This window comes from Felis catus, chromosome A3 (assembly GCF_018350175.1).
Source record: "Felis catus isolate Fca126 chromosome A3, F.catus_Fca126_mat1.0, whole genome shotgun sequence".
In the NCBI taxonomy this organism is placed as follows: domain Eukaryota; kingdom Metazoa; phylum Chordata; class Mammalia; order Carnivora; family Felidae; genus Felis; species Felis catus.
The window spans coordinates 102,359,751-102,387,012 of record NC_058370.1 but is presented as its reverse complement, the minus strand read 5'-3'; the positions used below and the strand labels follow the sequence as shown (position 1 = coordinate 102,387,012).

The following is a 27,262-nucleotide window of genomic DNA, read 5'->3' as shown; positions in this document are numbered from 1 at the left end:
TTTATCACAGAACCCATGAAGATACAACATAACAATACATAGCAATATACATATATGACAGAAAGATACAAAAAGTCTGAAAACAAAATGGTGAAAAGAATATATGTTAAGCTAGTTTTAAACAAGATAAAGCTATTGATTAATAACAAAAGAAATAAGCATTAAGACAAATAGCATTACTAGAGATAAATAGGTTCACTTATATTGATTAAAAAGCCCTACAAAGGTATGCAATTTTAAACATGTATGCACTAATAATGTACAAAAATGCTAAAGCAAAAAAAAAATGACAGATCCACAAGGAGCCACTGACAGAGCCACCAATATAGTGGGAAATTTAATACACATCTCTTATTAATCGATAGTGCAGATCCATGTCAGTAAGGAAATAACAAGCTTGATTAGACGGATATACCTGGAATGTGGCACCCCGCAACTGGTGCAAGTCTCTCTGTGAAATGAAAATAAGAACTTCAGCCAAATAGAATATGTTGTTAGGAGTAAATGTGATAAACTACTTAAGATACTTTGTATAGAGCCTAGCATGTATTAAGCACTTGATAAGTGTTTGATAAATATTTGTAATTTGTTCCCTGAAGATGCCTCTGGGGGGACTTTGAGAACAAATTAAAAACAAACCAACAAACCCTGTCGCCTTTAAGATCATTGACAGGTAGAACCCCAGAGGCCAGGTCTGAATGAATACTACAGAGAGATGGCTGAGGGCCTTGGAGCCCAGGGGCCCCAGTACGACCTGGGGCAGGACCATGAAGGATCAAAGACGGCATAGCAATTAGATTGAATGTGCTCTAAGCTATGCAGTCATAAGGATCCACCAAGACTCAGACTGTAATTTTATTTAGTTATTTTTATTTTTAAAAAATTTTTATTAGATTATAATTTTTTTTAAGGTGAGGATAGGGGTGTTTCTGGGGATTTCAACAAGAGTTTTGTTAACTGAGGAAAGCAGGGGGAGAGAGTTGAGGGAGGCCATCTGAGGAAGCTCTGTGAGCCCATCTAACAAACCCTTGCATCAGCACAGTTTGCCCTCCTTCCCTTGTACCATCTAGAGGATCCTCCCCAAGCCACTAGTACCAGGGTCATCCCCACATAGTCATAGCCCCTCAGTTCCTGGAACAATGTAAGGAAGCCAGAGTCTTAAGAGATTGTATTAAAAATCATATTGCTCCGCAAGGTATCATTATCTTACCCCAAGCCTGGTTTGAGGAAGAGAATGCTCATAGATAGTTGCTACCCATGATTATGGCAGCTTCTTCAATCTCCTGGCCCACGCTCTTCTATATTTGTCTTTCCGGGGCTTTGTCTCTTCTGATAGCCTTTCAGGTTCAGAGTGTCCCACTGAGTGATTCCAGTCCTGGAAGTTTCTAACATTTCTAAATGACAGAGGGGCCTGATGTATGGGAGTGCAAGTGAGGTCCCGGTGACAGCATGCTTTGGGAACATTTAAAACTCTCCTAGCCTGGAGAGAAATTCTGTGAAAAGATTGGCATTTCCACAATTCCAGAATTATATAAAAAGATGACATTAGCAGTGAGTTGGAGGTGGCTAACACTGGGCCTGGGTTTCCAACTGTGGCTTCTCACTTAGATCCTTTTAAAATGGCTCTAGCTTGTTGGGTCACGTTCTGAGGACCAGCCTGGGGACTACAGGATAAAGTAATGGAAGATGCCCCTGGTACCTGCTTGATGCCTGCTCTGGGCATGTGAGGCTGGAGTGTGACATTTTTTAAAAGCTTCTTGGAGTTTTACTTTCCTCGAAATAGCTCTACTTGAAGAATTTAAAGAGCTAGACAAAGTAACTGTTCAGCAGGTCCAAGGATCTCCCAGGTGGAGGTGGGAGTGGAAAGGTATTGTAGTATATGTAAATTTTTCTCTGAGATAAGCTGGGAGATATTCTCAGAGAGGATACCCAATCCTTGAGACTTGAGCCATCCAGGAAACCTTGGACTAGTAGGGTAGTCATACCTGCGGAAGCCTAGGAATTCCTAGATCACCTGTCTTTAATTCCCACGGCAATCTGCATTAAGGAACTCTGGCTAGTAAACCTCCAAGGTTACTAGCGGTAAATGGGGTAGTGGTGGTGTGTTTGGCCTAAGGGTGCAGTGGGGCTTTGAGGTGAAAAGGCAGTTGGTTCTAAACCTCGGAATTTAATTTATTGTTTCTGAGGGTTCTGGTGCAATTAAATTCAAGTACACAAGATAGGTGCTGTTGATGGACAGGGCTGCTCTAAGTATGTCCAGGGTGTCTTCAACCAGGGTCCTTTCATGCTGGTAATAAATTGGGCCATCTGGGGCCGGGGGTGGTCTCCACTTTCCTTTCTCCATTTTTTTCTTCTTAGCCCTGGAATCAGGGCATGGCCACTTTGTCTGGACTGGCCTTCGGAAAGCAAAACATCCTCTTTCATCTCCATCATGGACAGGAACTGGTGAGGTCCTGGACGGATAGCAGATGGATCCAAGTGGGATGATAAGGGGTGTGGAAAGACATGAGGAATGAGGGATGCTGCACGTGGTGTTGGAGCTGTGGGGATGGATAGGTATAGAGTTGGTGGTTAGGGGGAAAAGGACAGACCCAAGGGGGAGTGGAGAGAAAAGGCAGGGCTCATGTAAGAGACTGAGGTGGAATGGCCTGCTGCTGGGTGGGCAGTGGTGGCATTTGTATATGTTTTGCATCCCTAGGTACCCAGTGAGCTCTTGAGAGACAGAACCTGGGCCCTAATGCTGCTTCAGTATCCCCTCAGCACAGAGCTGAGTGTGTGGTGGGCGAGTGAGAAAATGCCCTCAGATTCATATTGGCTATTGCATCATGTCTGTATTATATATGTATATGGATTTCAGGATATATAAATCGGATACTGTAGTTTTGAAATTCCTAGAATTTTCTTAAATTAAAAAAATTTTAAAGTATATGAGCTTAGAGGAAGCAATCAAGCAGTGCAGAAGAGCTCACTGTGGAAAGTAGAATGCTCTGTCTCTGCTCAGAAACAGATACTGCAGCCCAGATGTTGCTTCCATCCATCGTGATTTTTTTCCCCCTATTTTGATAGTTTCACCGAGTACATAGCTCAGGAGGCTTGACACGAGGGTGGGTCTCAGAAAATCATTGGCGGTCTCACAAAGGTAGACATACAGCGGGGAGATTTCCCCTGGGGCTCATCAGCCGCTTGTCCCCTTTTCCTTCTCTGCCCAAGTTTGGCTCAGAATAGCCTGCAGTGGTGGTCAGCTGTGGGGAGCACGCTGGCATGGAGTTGTCAGGAGCCCACTTAATGTCATCCTAGGCTACCCGGAAGGGTCTGCCAAGGAAACCAGGCCACCGGAGGCTCTTAGGCAGGAAGGATGCTTGTCCATTTAGGGTTTTCTAGATCCAGAGTTTAGGGGAGGAATGGTTTAGTTTTGGGCCATGCGCCCATTTGCCAAACTGGATGGGATGTGCCCATGAGCTGTTGGGCTGAGTGCTGGAGAAGAGAGCAAGGCAGAGGCCAGAGACCAGGAAGTTGATGGGGTATAGGAATGCTCATGGGTACCCATCAGGGGGGCTGGGCAGCAAAGGTGGGAGTGGTCATCCCGGTGGCAATGGTGGGGGCTGAGGGTGGGGATCAATACAGGACTACGAACTCACGAACTCGTGGGCTGCCAGTGACCTGACCATGTTTCTTTGCTTTCTTGATGCATTTCGGTCTCTCCAGCTGACCAGGCAGCTTGGGCCTCGGTCATCTCCATGTTGTGAGAACTTTGCAGTTGCTATACTGGGCAACACAAGGCTAGTCTGAGTCCTGTCGGGAGGAAACCTGGTAGCAGCAGCAACAGCAGCAGCAGCAGACGGACAGATTGGCTGACAGGAGACATGTAGGTGGCTACTCCATTACGTTTGTTTTTTTCGAGGACTCCCAGCCAGAGAGCCCTCGATGATTGATTAAATGAGAGAGGAATGGAAGCCACCTGTGAGTCAGACCCACATAGAGACTAAGGGTCATAGGCAGTGTGTCATCCAGGGCCTGGATCATCTCTGTAGCTGGATCTGAGCCCGGTTGGTAAAGGGTGAGCTGGTCGGAGAGACGTGTTGCAAAGCTACGACACGCTCTCGGAGGAATGTGAGTGTGCAAGCACACACAGGCAGGCATGCTGTCACTTCCCCTTTCACTACCGGGGCTGTGTCTAGGCTGGGATGATGCCGTCCTGTGGAAAAACAGGTTGTGCTCAGTACATAAAGATAAAGGACTTTTGGGGAGCCCGGCTATCCTGAGACCCTGGGCCCAGCCCACAGATATTGACAGATTCTGCTCTTCCAAGGCTGGGTCTCAGGGCAGATTTGTGGTCTTTTGCCCACCTGTGACACCCTCCAGCTGATGAAAGGCTGCCTCTCTCTTGTAGCAAGTGGAGGCCCCAGGCCCTGGCCAGGAGCAGTGGCTGTTTGAGCAACTAATGGAAAAGGCGAATCAAAAAAAAAAAAAAAAAAAAAAAGTTACCCAAATGATATTTCCCTTGAGATGGGGAGGGGCCTTCAAGTCATCTGACCCATCCCCATCATCAGACCTTGTTCCCAAAGACATACCATGGAGGAGGGAGGTTCTGAGCGGACATCCAAGAAGGAGCCGTGCAACGAGGCCCCATCACCGGGCCTGACCAGAGAAAAACCCAGCGTGACTCACAGCTTACGTTTTAGATCCTTGTGTTGACTCAGCTCTGTTTCATCTCATCAAAACCCCTTTCTGTGACAGAAGGAGATAGGGCTAGTTACTTTCAGTTTATGCAAATCAAACGGGAGGAAGTGAGGAGTTTGTGCTGATGGCCCAGGAGGAGTGACCGGAGCTGCCACCAGAGTTGGGACTGGATCCTGCAGCCCAGCCTAGGGGAGAAGCGCCACCCCTAGGGCTGGGGTTTATTTCTATAGCTGAGGGCAGAGCCCTTAGTCTCCTGATGGGGAGCATTTCCCAGGAGCAGTTTCTCTTCTTGTTATCACCGCCTCCACATTGAAGCAGCCCATGTGCAGGTGTATCAGGTGCACCAGGTACGCCAGGTGCAGCGTGGCCTGGAAGGCATGGAGAGAGGGGAGTGGAAGTATGCCGTTCGACTCCAGCGAACTTGTGTCCTGTTGAAGGAGAGAGGTCACACACGCACCCACCTGCACCCCAAGAATTGCCTAACACAGGCCACTTTTAACAAAGACCAGTGACCTTTCCGAGTCAGAAATGCAAGAATAATGGAGGTAGGGCCCCAAGCAGTAAGCAGGTAGGGGCCATGGATGTTGGGGTGCCATGAAGGGGCAGCACTGACCAGAGGACGACTTAAGAGAAACCGCTGAACGTGTCCAGAACAAAGCCACCACCCAAACCTCCTGTTTTGTTGCTGGAGAAAAGGTCAGGGCTGGGCTCTCCTGCTGCCTGAGTCTGAGGTCGTGGGGCCTGCGGCCATTGCCTCCAATGGTTTCTTGGGGTCGGAGGCTTTTTCGGTCTTGTTTCCACATCAGAGCTGCAGTGGGAAGATGCCAGGCATCCAGAAAATCATGGATGAGAAGGTGGACTGCAGTGCAAGGGCGGCCCCCCTGAGCAGCTGCAGCTGGCAAATTGAAAAGCGTATCCATTGTGATTTGCACGGCCACATAGGAAGGCTTGCTTATCTGCAGAAAAACAGAGGCGTGTGGTTTGCTATTTTTATATGTTTTTAAGATAGGAGTTTCAACAGTCGAAACATACAAATATTTTTATCGATTTGATTTAGTTAGGTATTTGGGGGACTAGTTTTGTAGCTCATCTTGAACATCAGGAAAGAAGAATTATTTGATTGTTTTAATTACAAAACGTGTAGGTATTTCTGAAGTGGCAGAAATAAAGGATTTCAGTGTTGGAAGGGGCCTCAGGTAGCCAATCCCTGAGGATGAGGAAGGGCATCTGAGAGATGGACTGATCTACCGGGAACTACTCAGCCAGTGACCGAAGGAAGCTGGGGTCCAGATTTGTCACCACCACTAGCCACAATGCCCACTCTGTTCAGTGCCTTCCTGCTTACAGTCTTACACATGCATTATCTCTTTTGATGTAAGCATTTTGTAGCTGTCGATAACTTGCCATTAAAGCCTCCTTAAAATGTTACAAACATTCTACTCGATTCCAATGAGTCTTTTCACTTAGCCTTTACCTAACACACAACTCCCTCCAATATTGATTGCTACGCCAGGCACAGTAAGGGTCTCCCTGAATTGTTGCTTCTTTTTAAAAAAAATTCTTTAATGTTTTATTATTTATTTTTTGAGAGAGAGAGACAGACAGACAGACAGAGCATGAGCATGAGCAGGGGAGGGGTAGAGAGAGAGGGAGACCCAGAATCCGAAGCAGGCTCTTCTGAGCTGTCGGCACAGAGTCCGACGCGGGGCTCGAACCCACAAACCATGAGATCATAACCTGAGCCAATGTCAGACACCTAACCTACTGAGCCACCTAGGCGCCCCTGAATTGTTGCTTCTAAAGTGAACCAGACAATAATGGCAACCACAGATTGAACATCTTCTGTGTGACAAGGGGGGGGGGGTGTCAGCAGGGTGCACACTGGAAACCCAAGGGCTGAAGGCTGTTCTTGCAGAAACTGAAAAGGAAGGAAAAGAACAGGAGAAACCCAAGTTAAAGTGACCACCACATCATGGACCCAGTCCCCATCAGAGCCCAGTGATGTCCATCTGCTGGTTCTATGGTGGATCAAGCAGGATAGCCCTACCTCCTCTGTGTCTCCACCTGGCCTCACCCCTAAGGCCTCCAAATGTTACTGCCACATAACTTTCTCCTTCTTTCACACTTGGGGAAATCGAGGCACCCGAAACAAATTATTATGCTTTCCTAAATCAGGTAGAATTTCCCTTCTCTATCCACAATTTTGTACTTTTTGACAGTTTCATTACATTTCACATTTCTCCACATACGCCGACTGCCTTTGCAAAGTGAATTTTAAGTACAGTGCAAGGAGTGAACTCGAAATGAGATGACGGCAGTGAGGGAGTCCGACAGGGCTTTATGTAAGACAAAAAGTGGCTACCAGCCACCTTATATTTATTATTTCATTTTATCCTTACAACATCAGTAAGCATCAGCTATTATTATCCTTTCCTCTTTGCAGGGGTAAAAAACCAGGTTTAATAACTTGCCCCAGTGCCCATAGGTAGGAAGTGGTAGGGGCAGGATTTGTGTCTTTAAAAGTTTTGCACCACGTCGCCTTCTCAAGATTTGACTTTTGGTATTCCTCACAGCCACAGGAACACATCAACATGAAAGCATAAGGAAAAAAAAAATACCACAAGCAAACATAAACTTAAACAGAACCTTGGTATTAGGAAACTTCTGTTGTTTCAGTTGAGTCACTGACCTTGGAATATAATCAATGAGGGACCACATACAAGGAGACATCAAGTTAATTTTGTGGAGCAGCACTGTCTGGCAGAATTGTCAGCGGCTAAGCTGTACGTGTAATTTAAAATGTTGTAATATCCCTATTAAAAAAGTAAGAAGAAATAGGTAAAATTAAAAATTTTTAAGTTTATTTATTCTGAGAGAGGGAGAGCATGAGTTTGGGGTGGCAGGGAGAGGAAGAGAGAGAGAGAATCTCAAGCAGGCTCCATGCTGTGAGTGTGGAACCAGATGCAGGGCTTGAACTCGTGAATCATGAGATCATGACCCGAGCTGAAATCAAGAGTCAGACGCTTAACCGACTGAGCCACCCAGGTGCCCCAGTAAAATTAATTTTAATATATTTTAATACAATATATTCCAAATATTATCATTTGAACACATAATGTAAAAGTTATCAATGAGATATCATTCTTTTTTTTAATGTTTATTTTTAAGGGAGAGAGAAAAAGAGAAAGACAGGGTAGGAGCAGAGGAGGGGCAGAGAGAGAGGGAGACAGAGGATCCAAAGTGGGCTCTGTGCTGACAGCAGCAAGCCCGACGTGGGGCTCAAACTCACAAACCATGAGATCATGACCTGAGCTGAAGTTGGACACTTAACTGACTGAGGCACCCAGGCGCCCCTGAGGTATTATTCTTAATTTTGTGCCACATCTTTGAAATTTGGTGTGTGTTTTATACTTTACATTTCAGGTGCTCAATAGCCTCATGTGGCATGTGGCCGCTCTAATGGACAGTGCAGGTAGGTGTGCAAACACAGAAAAGGAAAACTATGTCTGGAAGGATGGTTGTTGAATGTCAATGCCGTGGCTGACTCTTAAGGCGTTGGGTATTGAAAATATCGGCAAGAAGTAAGGCGAGACAGCCATTGTTGTGCTTAAATTATTCCTATTATTATTTTTTGATTTAAGAAAGTAGCACACGCCACATACTGCGGTAGGAGCGAGATGCAGTGAGAAGAGAGCGGGTCTGAGGGGTAGTGCTGACGGGTTCATGTTTGGGCTCCGTTCCCCACCAGCCAAGCAACTTTGGAGAGGCCATTCAACCGCTCTGAGCCTCAGCTGCCTCATTTGCAAAATGGGGATCATACCTTCTGCCTCCCGGAGATGTCGGCGTAGAAAATGTTGTCTCATTGCCCTTGTTTCTGGGGCTCACTTCCTTCTCTGCAAACTTCACAGCCCATTTCCTGAAACAGTGATTTCCCTGCCTTTTGTTCAAGGTCCAGAAACAGAAGTCAGCCTGTGTCTCTCTGGCCAGAACTCGGATTTTGGCCATTTTCCAGATAGTGAGCACATTTCACAGGCCACCTATTCAGGGGAGCACAAGTGGCACTCCCCTCATTTTTCTATAATGTTCTATAATTCCCCTTCATGTCTGATTGAAGCCTTTGGCATTCGTTTCTCTCAGATAAACTCAGGCACTTCAGTAATTTCGCAGTTTTTTTTAGGTTTAAACTCTGCCAGGTCAGGGTTCTCCCTCCCCCCTCTCTCCCGTGGGGGTGTTCGAGATGTGGTGGGGGTCTCCACAGCACAGGGTTGTTGGCGGGGAGGGGCCAGCGGGTCTGTGGTGGTTCTTGGGAACTGCTGAGCTTAGTCTGGCTCTGACTGGCCTCTGGCCATTGGCCTTGCTCCCCAGCATTCCCATTGCAGGGTACTCTGTGGCCTCCTTGTTCTCAACCACCAGCTTTCGGGCCCACAGGCCTCTCTCACTGCTGAGATACGAAATAAGGGCAGCTTTTGGAAGTTTTTTTGAACTTTCCTGAGGCCACAGGAAATTGCATGTTTCTGTGCTTCTGTCCAGACCTTTCTTGCTACTGTTTTTGTTATTTCTAGTTTCTGTTAGGCTTGCAGCTTCCTTGTGTTCCCTTAGATACCCTCTTCCTCCCACAGCCTCCCCTCTCCACATCAGGGAAGCCTATTTTAGTCTAGTGGGCAGGGTTGTCTGGCTGTTGCACCTAGGGTTGCAGCTTTGAAGGGTATAGTTTGGGGGTAAGGCAGCCCTCGCATGGAATCACAGTTGCTCTTGGAAATCCCTGAGGTCGTTATCACAGGGAGACTGTCACCTGGCTGTCCTTAAGTCCACAAACCAGTTTTCTTGGGGCAGTTTTGGGAGGAGGGTGTTGTAGAGAGTGGTTGAGGAAGGGCAAAAGAAGATAAGCAGATGTATGTAGAGACAATCCCTAGTTAACTTCTCAAGTTTTACCTTGCCACCAAGGCTTTCTGGCTCCCCGTTCCCAGATTTGGACTAATTGCCATTTTATCAACTCCTCCTCCCTTTAGAGAGGTAAACCAAAGGAAGCAGTGACAGAGACAAATCCTTCGTATTAATACAGTGGTTAAAGGGTGAGCTAGATGTTGTCTTGTCCCTAGTCTGCTTTAAAAAGCAGCACAAGGTCCCCAGGGCTGATAAATGACTACTCTGCTGGGAAGTGTCTGCGTTCAGGACCTTAAGTTGGAAACATCTTTGAAAATGAACTGGCCTTAAAGATTTTCTTCTGTGGACACCTGGGTGGCACAGTCACTTAAGCATCCGACTTCGGCCCAGGGCATGATCTTGCAGTCCGTGGGTTCAGGCCCTGCGTCCGGCTCTGTGCCTGGAGGCTGCCTCAGATTCTGTGTCTCCCTGTCTCTCTGCCCCTTCCCTGCTCTCGCTCTGTCTCTCTCTCTCAAAAATAAGCAAACATTAAAAAAACAATTGTTTTAAAGATTTTCTTCTGAAGTGTGGCCTTTTCATCATTAAATAGGCATGTTCTGGAGGATTTAGCGAGCAGATTCTAGGTTTGTTGAAAGGCCTGAATCACCTCACTAGCGGGCAAAGCGGAGTTCACTCTCCCCGCAGGAGACTCTCTTCCGCCACCTAGTGGCCATGTGCCCACATTCCATGTGCCACTCAGGGCATACCTCAGTGAGTTCATCCGCCCAGGGTGTTAGGGACCTTAGTAAAGAAAAGCTTAACTCAGTAAAGAAATGGGAAACACACACACACACACACACACACACACACACACACACACCCCACCTCAAAAGTATTTTAAGAAAAAATTGGCATTTGTTTGTGTTTCTTTATGTGTCAAGCTTTATGTCAAATTATTGCTTACATCAATAGTGCTTATTATATGTGCCAAGCACTATTCTAAAACAGAAAATAGATTTTTAGTTGTGCCCAGTCTGTGGGCACGAAAAGATAGTTGATATGAAATTTGCTAGGATGCATATTTTTGGGGGTAAGATGAGGGATTTTTTGAGGGCTAGGTTGTAGCATTCTAGAATGCTCAGAGAACCATTCCTGATGGGGCGAAGAAGGGCTGAGCAGCCGCCTCAGCCCGGTGGATTCCAGGGAGAACATTAAGACAGATGAGTCTGTGAGCGCTGTCCATGCCAAAGCGACAGCTGTGGCCGAGGAGGCTGACAGATAGCTCTTCCTATTCCTGAGAAGAAGTTAATGATAAAAATGGCATAAATACACATCTAACAGTTGCAATCAGAAACCACAGCATTAATGTGTTCCCACCGAAGTTTGGCAGTGTTTTTCATGTTTGGGAGTTTTCTAAGTGGCATTTGGACATGGTTTTGCATGTTGTTAGAGTGAGCAACAGGTGACGGAGAACATCTTCCTTTTAAGCCCCCTCCTGGGACTTGGGTTGTTCCCCCACATGCAGTTAGAAAGCTTCAACTTCAATCCCATCTGCCTCTGGTGTTCCCTGAGCAAATCACTTAAGTTCCGTCTTCTCCTCCGCCTCCTTCCTCTAAGTGTTTTTGTTTTTTGTTTTTTTTTTTTTCACAAAATTCAAATGAAACACAGAATTTGCAAAAGAGAATCTCCAAGTCCCTTTTACACATCCTCACTCCCAAATGAACGCCCTGATGCCAGGATAACTGTGTCAGCTGGTTGGGATCCTTCTAGGTTAAGCCCTTTCTTTTGCGTGTATCCATCATAAACATATACTGTTTATTTATGTTTTTGCCTAGATGAGGTCATACTTAACCATATTATTTTCCCTGAAAAATAAACTTTTTTGAGGTATAATTTATATACAATTTTATTTATTTTTAAATTTATTTTTAATTTAATTTTTGAAGGGGGAGGGAGAGAGCAGAGCAAGAGAGAGAGAGAGAGAGAGAGAGAAAGAGAGCCTTAAGAAGGCTCCACACCCAACACGGGACTGGATCCCACGACCCTGGGATCATGACCTGAGCTGAACTCAACAGTCGGACGCTCAACCGACTAAGTCACTCAGATGCCCTGACAACACCCATTTTTAAATGTACAGCTTGGTGATTTTTGACAAATGAAAAACTTGTGAAACTAATACCTTAGCCAAGTCATAGAATATTTCCATCACCCCCTGAAGTTCCCTAATGCCCCTTTCCGGCCAGCCTCCCACCCCATCCCCAGGCAGCCATTTGTCTACTTGGCCACTGCAGGTTTCAGTTGGTCTCTTCTACAGTTTCACGAAAACGAAACCATATATCGTGTGGTCTTTTGTGTCTGGCTTCTTTTGCTCTGGTTGTTTCTGAGATGTGGCTGTGTTTTTGTTTGTTTGTTTGTCAATAGTTAATTTCTTTCTGGGACACCTGGGTGGCTTAGTCGGTTGAGCATCCAGTGTCGGCTCAGGTCATGATCTCATGGTTCGCAAGTTCGAGCCCTGGGTCTGGCTGTGTGCTGACAGCTTAGAGCCTGGAGCCGGCTTCGGATTCTGTGTCTCCCTCTCTCTGCCCTCCCCCCCCCCCCCACTCGCACTCTGTCTCTCTCTCTCTCTCTCAAAAATAAACATTAAAAAAATAAAATAGTTCATTTCTTTCTATTGATGAGTAGTTTTTCATTTTACAGATGTACCATAATTTGCATGTTCACTCAACTATTGATGGGCATTTGGTTTGTTTCCAGCTTTTAACAATTATGAATAGAGCTGTAATGAAAATTCATGTACAAGTCTTTGTGTGGATTGATGTGTTCATTTCTCTTGGTTCAATAGCTAGGACCAGAATTCCTGGGTCATATAGTAAGTATATGTTTAATTTGGTGAAAAACTGCCCAAGAGTTCTTTGTACCTGCTGTACAATGTTGTATTCCCTCCAGTGATGTGTGAGAGTTCCAGTTGCTCCATATCTTTGCCAATCCTTTTTATTTTATTTAATGCTGGATATCTAATTCAGCATATAGAGACATCTCATTGTGGTTCTAATTTTCTTCTCTCTGATGACTAACAATGTAGTGCATCGTTTCATGTGCTTATTGGACATTCACATATCTTTTTTGAAGTTTCTTTTCAGATCTTTTACCTATTTAAAAAATTTCGTGGTTGGGGCGCCTGGGTGGCGCAGTCGGTTAAGCATCCGACTTCAGCCAGGTCACGATCTCGTGGTCCGTGAGTTCGAGCCCCGCGTCAGGCTCTGGGCTGATGGCTCGGAGCCTGGAGCCTGCTTCCGATTCTGTGTCTCCCTCTCTCTCTGCCCCTCCCCCGTTCATGCTCTGTCTCTCTCTGTCCCAAAAATAAATAAAAACGTTGAAAAAAAATTAAAAAAAAAATTTGGTGGTTTGTCTTATTGTGTTGGAAAATGTGAGGTGATAAAAAATATTTATATTGGTCTCTGCCCCTGATTCCTGGTACAGAGCTCCTAAAGCCCTTATAAATTCCTTTTAAATAAGAGTACTAGGAGCATCTTTTGTTCTATTGAGGCTACTCTGGATGGATTCCTAAATGAGGACTGGTCACTAGAAAGGCTTGTCATGAGAGAAGGAAGAGGGACTGGAAACAGAGTTCATAACTGATATGCCTACATGAGGAAGCCTTCATAAAAGCGCAGTTGCTCAAGGTTCAGAGAGCTTCCAGATGGGTGAATACATCCACACTGGGAGGGCGATATACCCCAACTCCTTGGGGACAGAAGCTTCTGCACTTGGGACCTTCCCAGACCCTGTCCTATGTATCTCTTTATCTGGATGTTCATCTGTATCCTTTATTATATCCTTTAGTAAATTGGTAAACATGAGTAAGTGTTTTCCTGAGTTCTGTGAGCCATTCTTTCAAATTAATCAAACTGAAGGAGGGGTCATGGGAACCCCTGACTTGTAGCCAAGTCAGATAGAAGTTGTGGGTAACCTGGGCACCTACTATTTGTGACAGGCATCTGAGGGGAGCAGTCTTGTGGATCTGAGCCCTTAACCTGTGGAATCCGACATTATCTCCTGGGGGATGTGTTAGAATTGAATTGAACTGTAGGACACTCAGCTTGTGTTGCAGAGAATTGCTTGGTGGATATTGCTTGGTGGAGAATTACACTGGGTCTTAGAATCATCACAAAAGAGTTCTGTATTTATTTTTTATTCTTTATCTATTTTGTATACAAGTCTTTTGTCAAATATAGTAATATCATGTGTCTTGCCACTTCATAGGACTGGTCAGATAAGATAATGAGCAGGAAAATGGCCTGCAAATGGGGGAACATAATTCATATATTATTCATTAGGGCCATAAGATCCTTCCTGTTGTGGTCACAGAAGCTGCTTCTTGCTTTTTATAGACCACCACTGTGGAGCCACCCAGGCCGCCTGTGTTGGCCGCTATTAAGTTTTTTGTTTTTTTTATGATTTTTATTTTCTTTTATTTAAAAAAAATTTTTAATTAAATATAATTTATTGTCAAATTGGTTTCCATCCAACACCCAGAGCTCATCCCAACAGGTGCCCTCCTCAATGCCCATCACCCACTTTCCCCTCTCCCCCACCCCCCATCAACCCTCAGTTTGTTCTCATTATTTAAGAGTCTCTTATGGTTCGTCTCCCTCGCTCTCTGTACCTTTTCCCCCCCGTTCCCCTCCCCCATGGTCTTCTGTTAAGTTTCTGAGGATCCACATATGAGTGAAAACATATGGTATCTGTCGTTCTCTACCTGACTTATTTCACTTAGTATAATACCCTCCAGTTCCATCTATGTTGCTGCAAATGGCCAGATTTCATTCTTTCTCATTGCCAAGTAGTATTCCATTGTATACATAAACCACATCTTCTTTATCCGCTCATCAGTTGATAGACATTTAGGCTCTTTCCATAATTTGTCTATGGTTGAAAGTGCTGCTATAAATATTGGGGTCCATGTTCCCCTATGCATCAGCACTCCTGTATCCCTTGGGTAAATTCCTAGGAGTGCTATTGCCGGGTCATAGGGTAGATCTGTTTTTAATTTTTTGAGGAACCTCCACACTGCTTTCCAGAGCAGCTGCACCAGTTTGCATTCCCACCAAGAGTTGGCTGCTATTAGTTAATCAGAGGGTTTTTGTTTGTCTTTTCTTGCCATGTCATTCTAATTTGTGACACACGATCAACCACGATGTGTGTTTTTGGTTATGACACTGGCCTTGGAAGCCAAGGAGTGATGTGAAGTGGGTTTCCCTGATTTTGCAACAATTGTGTGTTTTGCTGGTCTTATGACACCATCTTCTTTTAACATGAATTCATGGAAGTGAAACATCTAGCAAGATACCTTGAAGACCTTCTCCCCTCTTCATGAATCTGATTTCTCATAAATGTAATGTTTGTTTCTTTATTCTCAAGAGCAATAAGGCTCACTGAGAAAATTTGGAAACAGCATAGAGGGAAAAACTGTCCATCCCCCTCCCCCAGACTCCCACTGTCTTCTTACTTAAATATAATTTCTGGTCTTTTAAAAGTTTCTTTTCTGGGGCACCTGAGTGGCCAGTGAGTTAAGTGTCCAACTTTGGCTCAGGTCATGGTCTCATGGTTTGTGAGTTTGAGCCCCGCGTTGGGCTCTGTGCTGACAGCTCAGAGCCTGGAGCCTGCTCCCGATTCTGTGTCTCCCTAGCTCTCCACCCCTCCCCGACTCACGCTCTGTCTTTCTCTCTCTCAAAAAAAGAAACGTTAAAAACAATTTTTTTTAATGCTCTAAAAGTTTCTTTTCTGCCCTGATTTCCATGTTTGTGAGTGTTGGTCTTTTTAAGTATTTGGATTTGATCCTGGCTATCAAAGTAATATAACATCTTTGCAGAGAATTGGAAAATATGGAAAAATGGAAGAAAATCATCATAACCCCATATTTCAAAAGCAATCACTGTTAATATATTTTATAGACTGTTGTATTACTTCTTCCTTCTAGCCATTTTAACAGGAATCTTCAGACCACGGTCATGTCTTTGAGTTTTAATCTTTCTTAGATGAAAATAATCTTTATTGAGGTGCTCCTGCTAAAGAGGATTGTGAAATAAGAACTTAAAGATTGAAAATTTACAAAAGAATCATTTTTATTGCCACTGGATTTGGGCCTTGTGGCAAGTTACTGAGAAGAGGGGCTGTAACTCATAAGGGATGAAGGAAAATGAGGAAGCTGATGTTTGGAAAAAGGCCAGAGATGGGGTCACGTTTCCCAAGTGAACCCAAAAGGCGAGTTAGCAGACAAGCAAACTTTGGGTGTGCTCATACTAGCCATACACCTAGACTACTGGGGGGAGATGAAGGTAAATCTCCTGTACACTGATTGTAGCTGGGGTTCTCACACATGTGGGGGGAGGAGAGAAAGCTCTTCATAACAGCATGTGGAGGAGGCAGGGTCAGCCTGCAGGAGAGTGTAATGAAACAACAACCTCTAGAAATGTGTACATTTTGGGGGTGACTTTCTTTATCACTAGGGTGCTGGGTGGGACTTTCTCAGCCATGCAGCCCAATTCTGGTCTCCCCACCCAAGCCTGGAATCTTCCTACCTCTAGGATCTTAGGTTATGTTGTCCTCTCTACTTGAACTCAACCAATCAGTGGATATGTGTTGAGTAACTACCATGTACTACACACTTTATTTAGTGAAGTTTTTGGGGGTAGGATTTGGTGGCTGAACCCTACTGCATGTCTCCCCTTTCCTCTTGTGTTCCCTGTAAAGGAATCTATATGTGCAAATTATAATGGTTCAACAGAGAACAAGGGACTAAATCTGTAAATGATGGGACAAGCATCCTATGGAACTCGATATAGGGCTCTTGTATCTGTGTTGGAGGGGCCCGTGGATTGGCTCAAGGCTGGAGAAGAGCCTCACTCAAGTTTCCTCCCCTCTGAATCTAGGTGGTTCAGTGGGTGAAATAATACAAGCCAGCCACCCGGATGAGAGTTGTTATGGAGAAAGCGTGATGGACAGCTGGGCTTCCTTCTAGAAGTCTCTGACCAGGTATATTTACTAACTGGGAGAGGAAACAGAAAGAAGAAAGGAGGATGGCTGGACCTTCTCTCTTGAGGGAGAGTATGGCCAGAATCTGTCATAGGAACCATGGCCTTCCTCACAAAGGCAAGGTGGCCTACTCTGTCTGTTCAGGGAATGAGTGGACATGAGCACAGCCATGGACTATTAGCTCACTCCCTGGTTGAAGGCACCCCAGTGGATGTCAGCGCATCCAATTAGCAACTTCTCCTCTCTGGGGTGGGGGATGCAGGGATGTCATGGGTGCTGAGCACGTTCTTTCTTCAGGGAGGGACCCTGTAGGGGCATAATGAGGACAGCCTTCTTTGAAAACCAACATGTGAGCTGGGACCTGAATGACAAGCTGCAGAGGGCTGGGAGATCTTCAGGGCCCCCCCAGACCATGGCAGGGTGGTCCTGAGGACTCATTTTAGGCCATCTGGTTGGAAGCTGGGTCTCAGCCATTGGCTGGAGGTTTAGGGGCCAGGATTCAGCTTCCAAGAGTAAGAAACTAGGAGTGCGCTTGGGGACTAGGTTTCAGTCCAATAAATCAAGGCAGGGCTGCAGTCATAGTGGGAGAACTGTCATCTGTTAGAAAACCAGGACAAACATATTTACATGGCCAGGGAAGTACAGGGGGCCTCTAGTAAGTCATTCATTTAACAAATATTACTGAACATCTGCTGTGTAACAGGTTATGTTATGGCCACTGGAGTGACGAGGTAGACAAGGTGGCCTGTTCACATAAAGCTTATGTCCCATGGTGGAGACAGGCAAGGGACCAATTATGAATCATAAATGAAGAAAATGTCCAGATAGTGAAATACTCTGCAAAGAAAATGAAACAAGTGATGAGGGCAGCAGGTATGTAAGCCGAGAGAGTTGGTCAAGGAAGTTCTCTGAGTGGTGCCCATGAGAAAGAGTCAGGCATGAGAAGATCTGAGGAGGAGCCCCTACTTGGGGCAGAGGCAACAGTCAGTGCAAAAGCTGTGCCATTATCGGAAGAACTGAAGGAGGCCCATGTAGCACAGGAGTGAGGGAGGGGAGGGTGAAGCGGTCAGAAAGGTAGATGGACCTTATTAAATCAGGGCGAGGAATTAGGATTTTATTTTAAGTGAGCAGGAAACTACTGGAGCGTTTAAGCTGGGGAGTCACATGATCTAATTTACAATGATAAGGATCATCTTATTAAGGCTGGGGTAAAGCAGGGACTCAGGTCCAGAGGAGAAAAGAAAACCTCACCGTTGGGGGGGGTAGGGCAGTAGCAGTGGGGTGAGAGGGAAGTGGACACAGTTGGAATATATCTTGGAAGGTGGAGTTACCAGGAGTCGGTAATAGACCATAGAGGAACGGCAGACCGGGGGTGCCAATTCCTAAGGGGGAAGATTGGGAAGAAGAAGCTTTGGGTGACAGGGAGGCAAGAGTTTGGTTTTGGCCAAACCATTTGAGATACCAAATATCAGTGTCAGATTGGCAGTTAAATAAACAAGCCTGGAGTCTATGGGAGAGGTGAGGGCTACGATGTAAACATGGACATCATTGGCTAAGAGATTTGAAGCCATGGAACTGGATGAGATGCTTTAAGCTTGCTGGTGCCTGGACACCAGCTTAGGCAGTAAGACAATGACCAAATCCTGCCACCTAGTAGGGGCTGAAGAGGACAGGGTGGGGTCTGGCTTGCAGGTGGAGTCTTTCATACCCACAAGGTAGGTGTGGCTGAGTCAGGTGGGCACTGGCACTGCTCCCTCTTCTTTCTCATTTCTCCCTCTGTAGCTCCACTCGCATCTTTTCTAGAAGCCCCCATTGTCTTCATACCCTGCCAGCTGGCCACACCAGTCTAGCTGCAGGGCCCAGGGCAGACATCTAATGGTCCCCGTTTACACGTCTCATTGGTTGTCATGCCCAGGGTTTTGCCCTCGGGCTCATACAGTTGACTGCGTAAAAAACCCACATTGATATTGCAATGCAGCCTCTTCAGTCCATCTGAGGCCTTTCATCTCAAGAACCGCAGGAATTTTGAACAGTCATTCAGTTTTCATTTTGAAGATGGGAAATTGAGGTCCAGGGAGGAGAAGTGGCTTGGCCGGGGTTACAAAACAAATCAGCAGAAACTGTGAGCTCCGGGAGGCTGGGGACCACTAGTGCTGTATCTTGATCATTATAGAAAAATTGGGAGTTCCAATAGCAAAAGGGGCCTTCTAAAATTAAATGATGTAGCCTTTTAAGAAAATGTTTCATTTAGAAACAATTACAGATTGGCAGGAAGGTGTAAAGGAGTATACAGGGAGGTTCTGAGCACACTTCAGCCAGCTTCTCCCACTATTGACATCTTGCACTTTTTTTTTTAATGTTTATTTATTTTTGAGAGAGAGAGAGACAGAGACAGAGACAGAGAGTGCATGCAAGCAGGGGAGGAGCAGAGAAAGAGGGAGACACAGAATCAGAAGCAGGCTCCAGGCTCTGAGCTGTCAGCACAGAGCCCAACGCGGGGCTCAAACTCACAAACTGTGAGATCATGACATGAGCCAAAGTCAGACACTTAACCGACTGAGCCACCCAGGCGCCCCATCACATCTTGCACTCTTACAGTATAATGGCAAAACCGGGAAACTGCCCTTGGTACAATCCACAGAGTTTGTTCAGATTTCACTAGTAACACATGCACACTCATTTGTGTGTGTCTGCAGCTGTATGCAGTGCTACATGTGTAGCTCCATGTAAGCACCACAATCAAGATAAGGACTGTACCACCTCACGTCTCCCTCTTTATAGACATACTCACCTTGTTCCCCTCATCCCTAAGCCCTGGCTTCTACCAATCAATCTGTTCTCCATCTCTGTACTTTTGTTATTTAATGGATGTTACATAAATGGAACCATGAAGTAAGTATCCTGTTGAAATTGGCTTTTCTTTACTCAGCATAATTTCCTTGAGGTTCATTCAAGTTGTTGGGTATATCAAGCGTTCTTACCCTTTCACTGCTGAGTATCTTCCAAGGCATGGGTGTGCCACAGTTTGTTTAACCAGTCACCTCTTGAAGGACATTTGGATAGTTTCCAGTTTGGGGCCATTATGAATAAAGCAACCATAAATCATCAGTGCATAGGTTTTTGTGTGAACTTAAATCTTTATTTCTCTGGGGTGTATGCCCAAGAGTACAATTGCTGGGTCATATGGTAGGTGTTCATTTTTATTTTAAAAGGAGCTGCTGAACAATTTTCCAGAGCGGCTGTGCCGTTTTATATTTCTATCACAATATATACGTGGTCTAGTTTCTCCACATCTTTGCTAGCATTTGGTGTTCTCATTGTGTTTTCATTCTAGCCGGTGTGACAAGTATGGAGTGATGTCTCAGAGGGGTTTCAATTCATATTTTTCTAATGGCTAATGATGTCGAATATATTTTCGTGTGTTAACTTGTCATCTGCATGTTATTTTTGGTGAAATGTCTGTTCATGTCTTTTGCCCATTTTTTTCTTTCTTTCAAGTTTATATATTTATTTTAAGAGAGAGAGAGAGCACGCATGTGCATGCATGTGAATGGGGGAAGGGCAGAGAGAGAGACTCCCAAGCAGGCTCCGTGCTGTCAGCATGGAGCCCAAAGCAGGGCTTGAACCCACAAACTGCAAGATCATGATCTGAGCCTAAATCAAGAGTTGGAAGCTTAACCAACTGAGCCACCAGGCACCCCTATTGCCCAATTTCTAATTGTATGGTTTATGTTTTAAATGGTGATCTTTGAGAGTTTTTTGGTATATTCCAGATACTAGTTCTTTGTCAGATATGTGATTTGCAAATATTTTTCCCAGGCTGTAATTTGCTTTTTCACCCTTTTAACAGGATCATTTGCAGAGAAAATATTTTAATTTTGATGAGTTCCAAATCATCAGTTTTTCCCTTTATGGATCATGTTCTTGGTGTCAAGTCTAAGAATTCTTTGTGTAGTCCTAGGTACCAAAGATGTTCTCCATTTTTTTTCTAGAAGTTTTATAGTTTTGTATTTTCTCTTTAAGTCCATGATCCATTTTGAGTTAATTTAAAAAAATTTTAATGTTTATTTATTTTGGGGACAGAGGGAGGCAGAGCATGAGCAGGGGAGGGGCAGAGAGAGAGGGAGACACAGAATCTGAAGCAGGCTCCAGGCTCTGAGCTGTCAGCATAGAGCCCGATGTGGGGCTTGAACTTGCAAAACTCAAGATCATGACCTGAGCCAAAGTTGGACACTTCAGCAACGGAGTCACCCAGGCGCCGTGTTAATTTTTATATATGGTTGAGGTTGAGGTTGAGGTTGAGGTTGAGGTTAATTTTTTGCCTATGGATGTCTAATTGTCCAGCATTGTTTATTGAAAAGGGTATATTTTCTCCACTGAATTACTTTTGCTACTTTGTCAAAAATTAATTGCACGTACTTGTGTGGGTCCATTTCTGAGTTCTCTATTCTGTTCCATTTATCTATATGTCTGTTCCTCTACCAATACCACATTGTCTTAATCACTGTGGCATTATAATGGCTTTAACATTGGGAAGAATATTTCCTCCTATTTCTACCATTAATCGTGATTTTAAAAAAAATTCCTCGGAATGTGTGTTTTGTTTTTGGTCAGGGGAGGTTTGGGGGATGCCATTCTTATGTTCACAAACTATTTTTTTTTCTACAAATTATTTTCATCCCTGAACTAGAAAATATGATTGGAACAAAGCTTATAGAACTGTGTGTGTGAAATAGAAGAAAATTGGCCAAAGGTGACACCTTTACCTGGAGGAAGTTGCATGGACTTTATGTCCACTCTCTTGGCTTCTTGGAGGCCTCCTTCATGCCTATCAAATCTCAGAGGATCTTCTGGATAGTCGAAGTTATAGTAATCCTGATCTGTGTGTAAATGGAGTGAGTTTAACCTTACTACAATAGCTTAAACAAAAAGAGAGGCCTTCAGGATCCATGAGCTTTCCAAACAAGGGCTGTAGTATTTGTTCCAAGAATGTATAACCCCAAATATAGTACCTGGTGGGCATGACAGGTGATATAATTGAAAGACGTGGGTTGGGATAAGAAAGAAACCCAAGCACCATCTGAAGGGGGAAATTACCACTCTGCTCCAGCCCTCTGTGGAAACACAGCCTTAGTATTACCAGATTTTTAAAAAATAGCCAAAACTCTAGATTTTTAAAAATGTGAGCTCTCTTTGTTTTTAATGTGGGAACTAATCAGTATTTTGAAATAACACTGGGTGGGCCAGATGAACTTGTCTGTGACTCTAATCTTTCCCAAGGGTGGCCAATTTGCAACCTTTGCTACTTATCTGAGTCAGCCGACAATGTTTTGTTTGTATTGCCAGCCATGAAGGTAATGTGTGATTGTTCAAGCAATTATGTGCTCAGTGTCTAGTCTGTTTCCAAAGAGTCCGAGGGTGCATAAAAACAGTTTATTTGCCCATGCAGATCTTGCAATCTTGTTTACACTGTTCATTTACTTTGCAAATCTTTCATGTTTTTTTTTAAGCAGCCAGAGCTGAGGAAAGCTTTAGCACATTCTCTTTCTAATGATCAGTCTATCAGACTCTGTGGAATTTGATGGTCTTCTATTGACTGAGAGCCAATGGGTGTGATTCCTTTTCTAGGTGTGGTGGAGAGCCAGGGATGGAGGCTGACAGGGTGTGTGTGTGTGTGTGTGTGCGCGCGTGTGCACGCGTGCATGCGTGTGCACATGCAATGTTGGGGAAAGGGGGCTGCAGAGGGCAATACTTAGGTATAAAAAGCTTAGTCTGAGGCAGCATCAGGAGGCCCATGAGGTCAAAACTATTCTTATAACAATTTAAGGCATTATTACCCTTTCTCCCTCTCATTTTTAAATGTGTGTCCAGGGGAGTGTTCCAGAGGCTCTATCTATGACATATGATGATGTCATTGCTCTGATGGCTAATGAAAGACATATATGTATGTTTTTGTGTTTTGAATTCTGTTTTAAAACAAACTTCTTTGTGATTTTAATAATATGTGAGAGTAAAACGAGGTCTTGAGATCAAAGAGTTTAAGGACTGCTGGTCTAGGGCAGTGGTTGTCAACACTGGCTCTGTATTAGAGTCATCTGGGGAGCTTTATTTTTTATTTTTTATTTTTTTAAATTTTTTTTTTCAACGTTTATTTAATTTTTTTGGGACAGAGAGAGACAGAGCATGAACGGGGGAGGGGCAGAGAGAGAGGGAGACACAGAATCGGAAACAGACTCCAGGCTCTGAGCCATCAGCCCAGAGCCTGACGCGGGGCTCGAACTCACGGACCGCGAGATCGTGACCTGGCTGAAGTCGGACGCTTAACCGACTGCGCCACCCAGGCGCCCCAGGGGAGCTTTAAATTAGTACTTTAAACTGGTAAGACCAGATAGTACACTTGATCTTAGTCAAAGGGCCGAGAAGTGATTAAATTCGTGCTTTAAATTAGCTTTAAATTAGTACTTTAATTAGGTTGCCTGAACCTCATCCTAAACCTATCGGTCCAGAATCTCTGTAGATGGGAAGTCATCATTATTGCCATCCCCACCCCCACCCCCATCCCCATCATCATCATCATTACTATTACCATTACCATCCCCATCATCATCATCATCATCATCACTATTTCCACCGCCACCATCATCATCATTAGTATTTCCATCACCATCGTCATCATCGTTGTCATCGTGATCATCATCATCTTCAGCATCATTGTCGTCATCATCATCATCAGTATCACTGTCACGCCACCTGTGACCTGCCCACCACTGCTCGGGCCCTGTGCTATGTGCTGTACCTCTGATCGTTACAGTTGCCCAGAGAGGCCAACATGATCTTACTTTACAACAGGAGAAGTTTGGGTTGGAAAAGCTGAGGTGAATAAGGTCACAGAGCTGGCGCAGAAGCCAGGATTCGAAGCCAGTTCTCTCTGCTTTGTCAGCGTTCCCTGTCTTTGCACTACTGAAACTTGTTGAATTATGCTTTTATTCCTCCAACTCCACAGTGTATTTTGATAGATTTTTATAAACAAAACTGACTATGAAGCAATAATTAGCTTATGTTTTAAACCATGTGTTAAAACCATGCAATGGTCAGTCATGACTTCTGCTTAGTACAAGATCATCAGACCACACCGCACAAGAGCTGACAGAATTCCACCTAAAAGGAGAGAGACCTGATCTCTGGGTGAACTTGGAAGGCCTTCGTGTGGTTAAATATGTATTTTTTCCTGACATTTTGAAATACTCTTCTCAGTATCATGACACCCCCACCTCACAGCTCTTACCTCGATGGACCTCAAGCTGAGCACAGCTCATGAGCAGATGAAGGAAGGAATAGGACACCTTATGCTTTTTGCTGAATTCTGAGCAGTAGAATGCCCTGGGTGTGCCCAAAGCCTTATCTTGCAAGTAGATCTTCACGGACAATTTATTTTAGTTTTTGTCAGGGAATTGGCTTTATGGGTGCCAGAGGGCGGAGCGGGGGGAGGAAGAAAAGTAGGTGCCATGAGCTCTTTGTTTCTGGGGCAGCGATCCTTTTCCTCTATGTGGAAGGAGAGCCTGGTGATTAAAGGCACACAGATGAGGTATCTGTAAGACATGCTAACCTGCCAGATACAGAGATGTAGCGATTCTCACGGAGTCCTCATTGCTCTGTCTTTGCGCTGCTTTTGCTTATGCTAATGCTTATTCTAATAACAAACATTATGATCCTCCAGAGAGCTACGACCTCCCCTCTTGGGCTAGTTAAACCCTGGATCCTCTTTAGATCTCAGTTCAAGAGTCACTGCTGAGAGAAGCCTCTCTCTCCCCTGGCCCCAAATCCCTATGAGAAGCTGGGCTCTTCTTTCTCACAGCACTTGTCTTAGGAGTTGTTTTTCATTTGCCTGGGTGGAACTTTGACGTTTGTATCTCCCACTAGACTACAATTCCTTCAAGGGTAGGGATGGTGTCTGCATTTGCTCACCATCTTTATTTCTAGCATTTAGCACCATGCCTCATGCAAATAAGTTTTTGAAAATGAAATGAATGAATGTGTGAATGAATGAGTTTAGCAGTGCTGAAAATGCAACTACAGTTTGTCGTTGTTGTTTGGTTTTGTTTTTAAAGTATTGGATTCCTCTCTGATACTGTTGTTCTCAGAGTCATGTCACATTTTTTTTTCTTTATTGTAGTAGGATGCTGATAATGGTCTGTATTTGAGGCTAGACCAAACACTTCATGCAGATTGCTAGGTCCCAATTACCCCCCAAATAGCTCTCAGCTCTGTCATACACCTTATCACACTTAAAAAAAATTTTTTTTAACATTTATTTATTTTTGAGAGACAGAGAGAGACAGAGCATGAGCAGGGGAGGGGCAGAGAGAGAGAGGGAGACACAGAATCCAAAGCAGGCTCCAGGCTCCAAGCTGTCAGCACAGAGCCTGATGCAGGTCTCAAACCCACAAACCGCGAGTTCGTGACCTGAGCTGAAGTCGGATGCTCAACCAACTGAGCCACCCAGGCACCCCACTTTATCACACCTTTAAATAAAACATATTTTGTTTTGCAAAATATGACCTGAACCACCTGCACCGGGATCACTTTGGGAGCTTTGTAAGAAAGTCTATTTCTGGGCTTACCCCTGGGCCTGCTATATCAGAAGCTCAGGGTGTAAGGAGGTGAGAATTTGCATTTATTGTTATTATCTTTAAAAAAGTGGATACGTGCCACATGATTCCAAACCCCAAAGTATAAAAAGTCATATGGATTTTAGCAAAAGATTAAATGTTTAAAAAAATTAATATACATTTTATTTTAGCATAGTTTTAGGTTTATAGAAAAGTTTTGAAGATAGTACAGAGAATACTCATTTATCCCACACTCAATTTCCTCTATTGTTAACATTTTACATTATTAGGGGCAATTTGTCATGATGAATGAACAAATAATATTGATACATTTTTATTAACTAAAATACATACTTTATTCAGATTTTATTAGTTTTTATCTAAAGTCCTTTTACCATTCTAGGATCCCATCCACATTATAATTAGTCATCCTATCTTCTTAGGTCCCTCTTGACTGTAACAGTTTCTCAGACCTTTGTGTTTTAATGACTTTGACAGTTTGAGGTATTTTGTAGATTTTCCTTCAGTTGGGGTTTGCCTCATATTTTTCTTATGATTAAACTGGAGTTACCGGCTTTTGAGAGGAAGACCATAGAGGTAAAGTACCAGTCTTATGACATCATATCAAAACTACATGTTATCAACATGACTTATCAGTGTTGACCTTAGCCTTGATCAGCTGACTGAGGAAGAGTCTCTCCAATTCCTCCGCTGTTATATTACGACCCCCCACCCCCTTAACACTGTATTCCTTGGAAGGGAGTCAATATAGGTCAGTGCACACCCGAGATGTGGGGAGTTATGTTCCACCTCTTCTTTTTTTTTTTAAGGTTTATTTTTTTGAGAGACAGAGAGACAGAGAATGAGCGGGGGACGAACCCATGAGACATGACATCATGACCTGAGCTGAAGTCAGACGCTTAACCGACTGAGCCACCCAGGTGCCCCTAATGTTCCACCTCTTTAAGGGAGAAAGTATATACATAAATTATTTGGGTTTCCTCTGCAGAGAGATTTGTCTGCTTTCCCCATTTATTTATTTATTCAATTATTTATTTACATCAGTATGGACTCACGGATATTTATTTTATACTTTCAGTTCTAATCCAATGCTATGTTACTTATTTTATTGCTCAAATTGTTCCAGCTTTGGCCACTGGAAACCCTTCAGCTGGCTCCGGTGTCCCTTTGACATACCCAATTATTGCCTCTCCCCCTGCCCCCTTTCCTTTCTGGAACTCCCAGTGGCACTCTAGGCTCATCTTGCACATTTCCCGATCCAGCCCTAGAATTTCAGACATTTTCCCAAGGAGCCTTAATTCTTTTTGTTAGAGAATTGTATTAAAAACTATCAACGGGGCACTAGCTATGCTTACTGTCCTGGGGAATCATTGCTTCTAGGCTCTCTCAGCTGACCGAGCAAGGAAGCATACATGTGTCTACCAACTTAGGCCTATATACATATTTATAAATATTTCTATTTGTAGCCATCTATACTATATTAAGCTAACCCTGAGTTCATACTGATGTCCCTAACTCTAAGCCATCACCACATGGATCACATTAGCCTTTTCCCCATGCTTGTCTGTAAGTTCTCACTGTAATAGTGAGAAACCTGTCTGCTACCATCCACCATTCACTTGCTTAACTGTCCGATTCCAGAACCCATGTATACTGGTTTCAAAGCTGTCCACTTGTGCTCCATACTCCATGGGCTACAATTTTACCATCTGTGTGCAGGGCTTATGTACAGTGTCTTTGCCTTTCGTCTCACACATGTCGCTCATTTCCAGAGTTGCTTTGGGTCAGCACCTTTCTCAACCACTCCCTTCAGTGATGTTATTTCATACCTTCCTAATACACTTAGATTCTTTTTGCTACAGTGTGCATTCCAGCCTGGGATTTAAAAAATAAAGGGAAGTAAATAAAATAAATTCAATTAATTTAAATACTTTTGTACTTAAATTTTATATTTGATAAATTTAATTTTATGTTTATTTAATTTTATATTTTAACCCACGCCCCCAAATATAAAAAGACCTACAGTTTTGAAATCGTCACTCAAACAGTGAAAT

The 27,262-nt window shown here is 44.1% G+C and overlaps 1 protein-coding gene and 1 non-coding gene across 11 annotated transcripts in view; one reads left to right on the top strand and one right to left on the bottom strand.

The window, feature by feature from the left end:
• IL36G (interleukin 36 gamma) overlaps window positions 1-27,262 on the top strand; it is a 185,476-nt gene that overhangs the window by 88,679 nt on the left and 69,535 nt on the right. The window lies entirely within an intron of this gene.
• On the bottom strand, window positions 22,816-23,005 carry LOC123384689. The gene has a single exon (XR_006596150.1). It is a non-coding gene; the product is annotated as a U2 spliceosomal RNA (small nuclear RNA).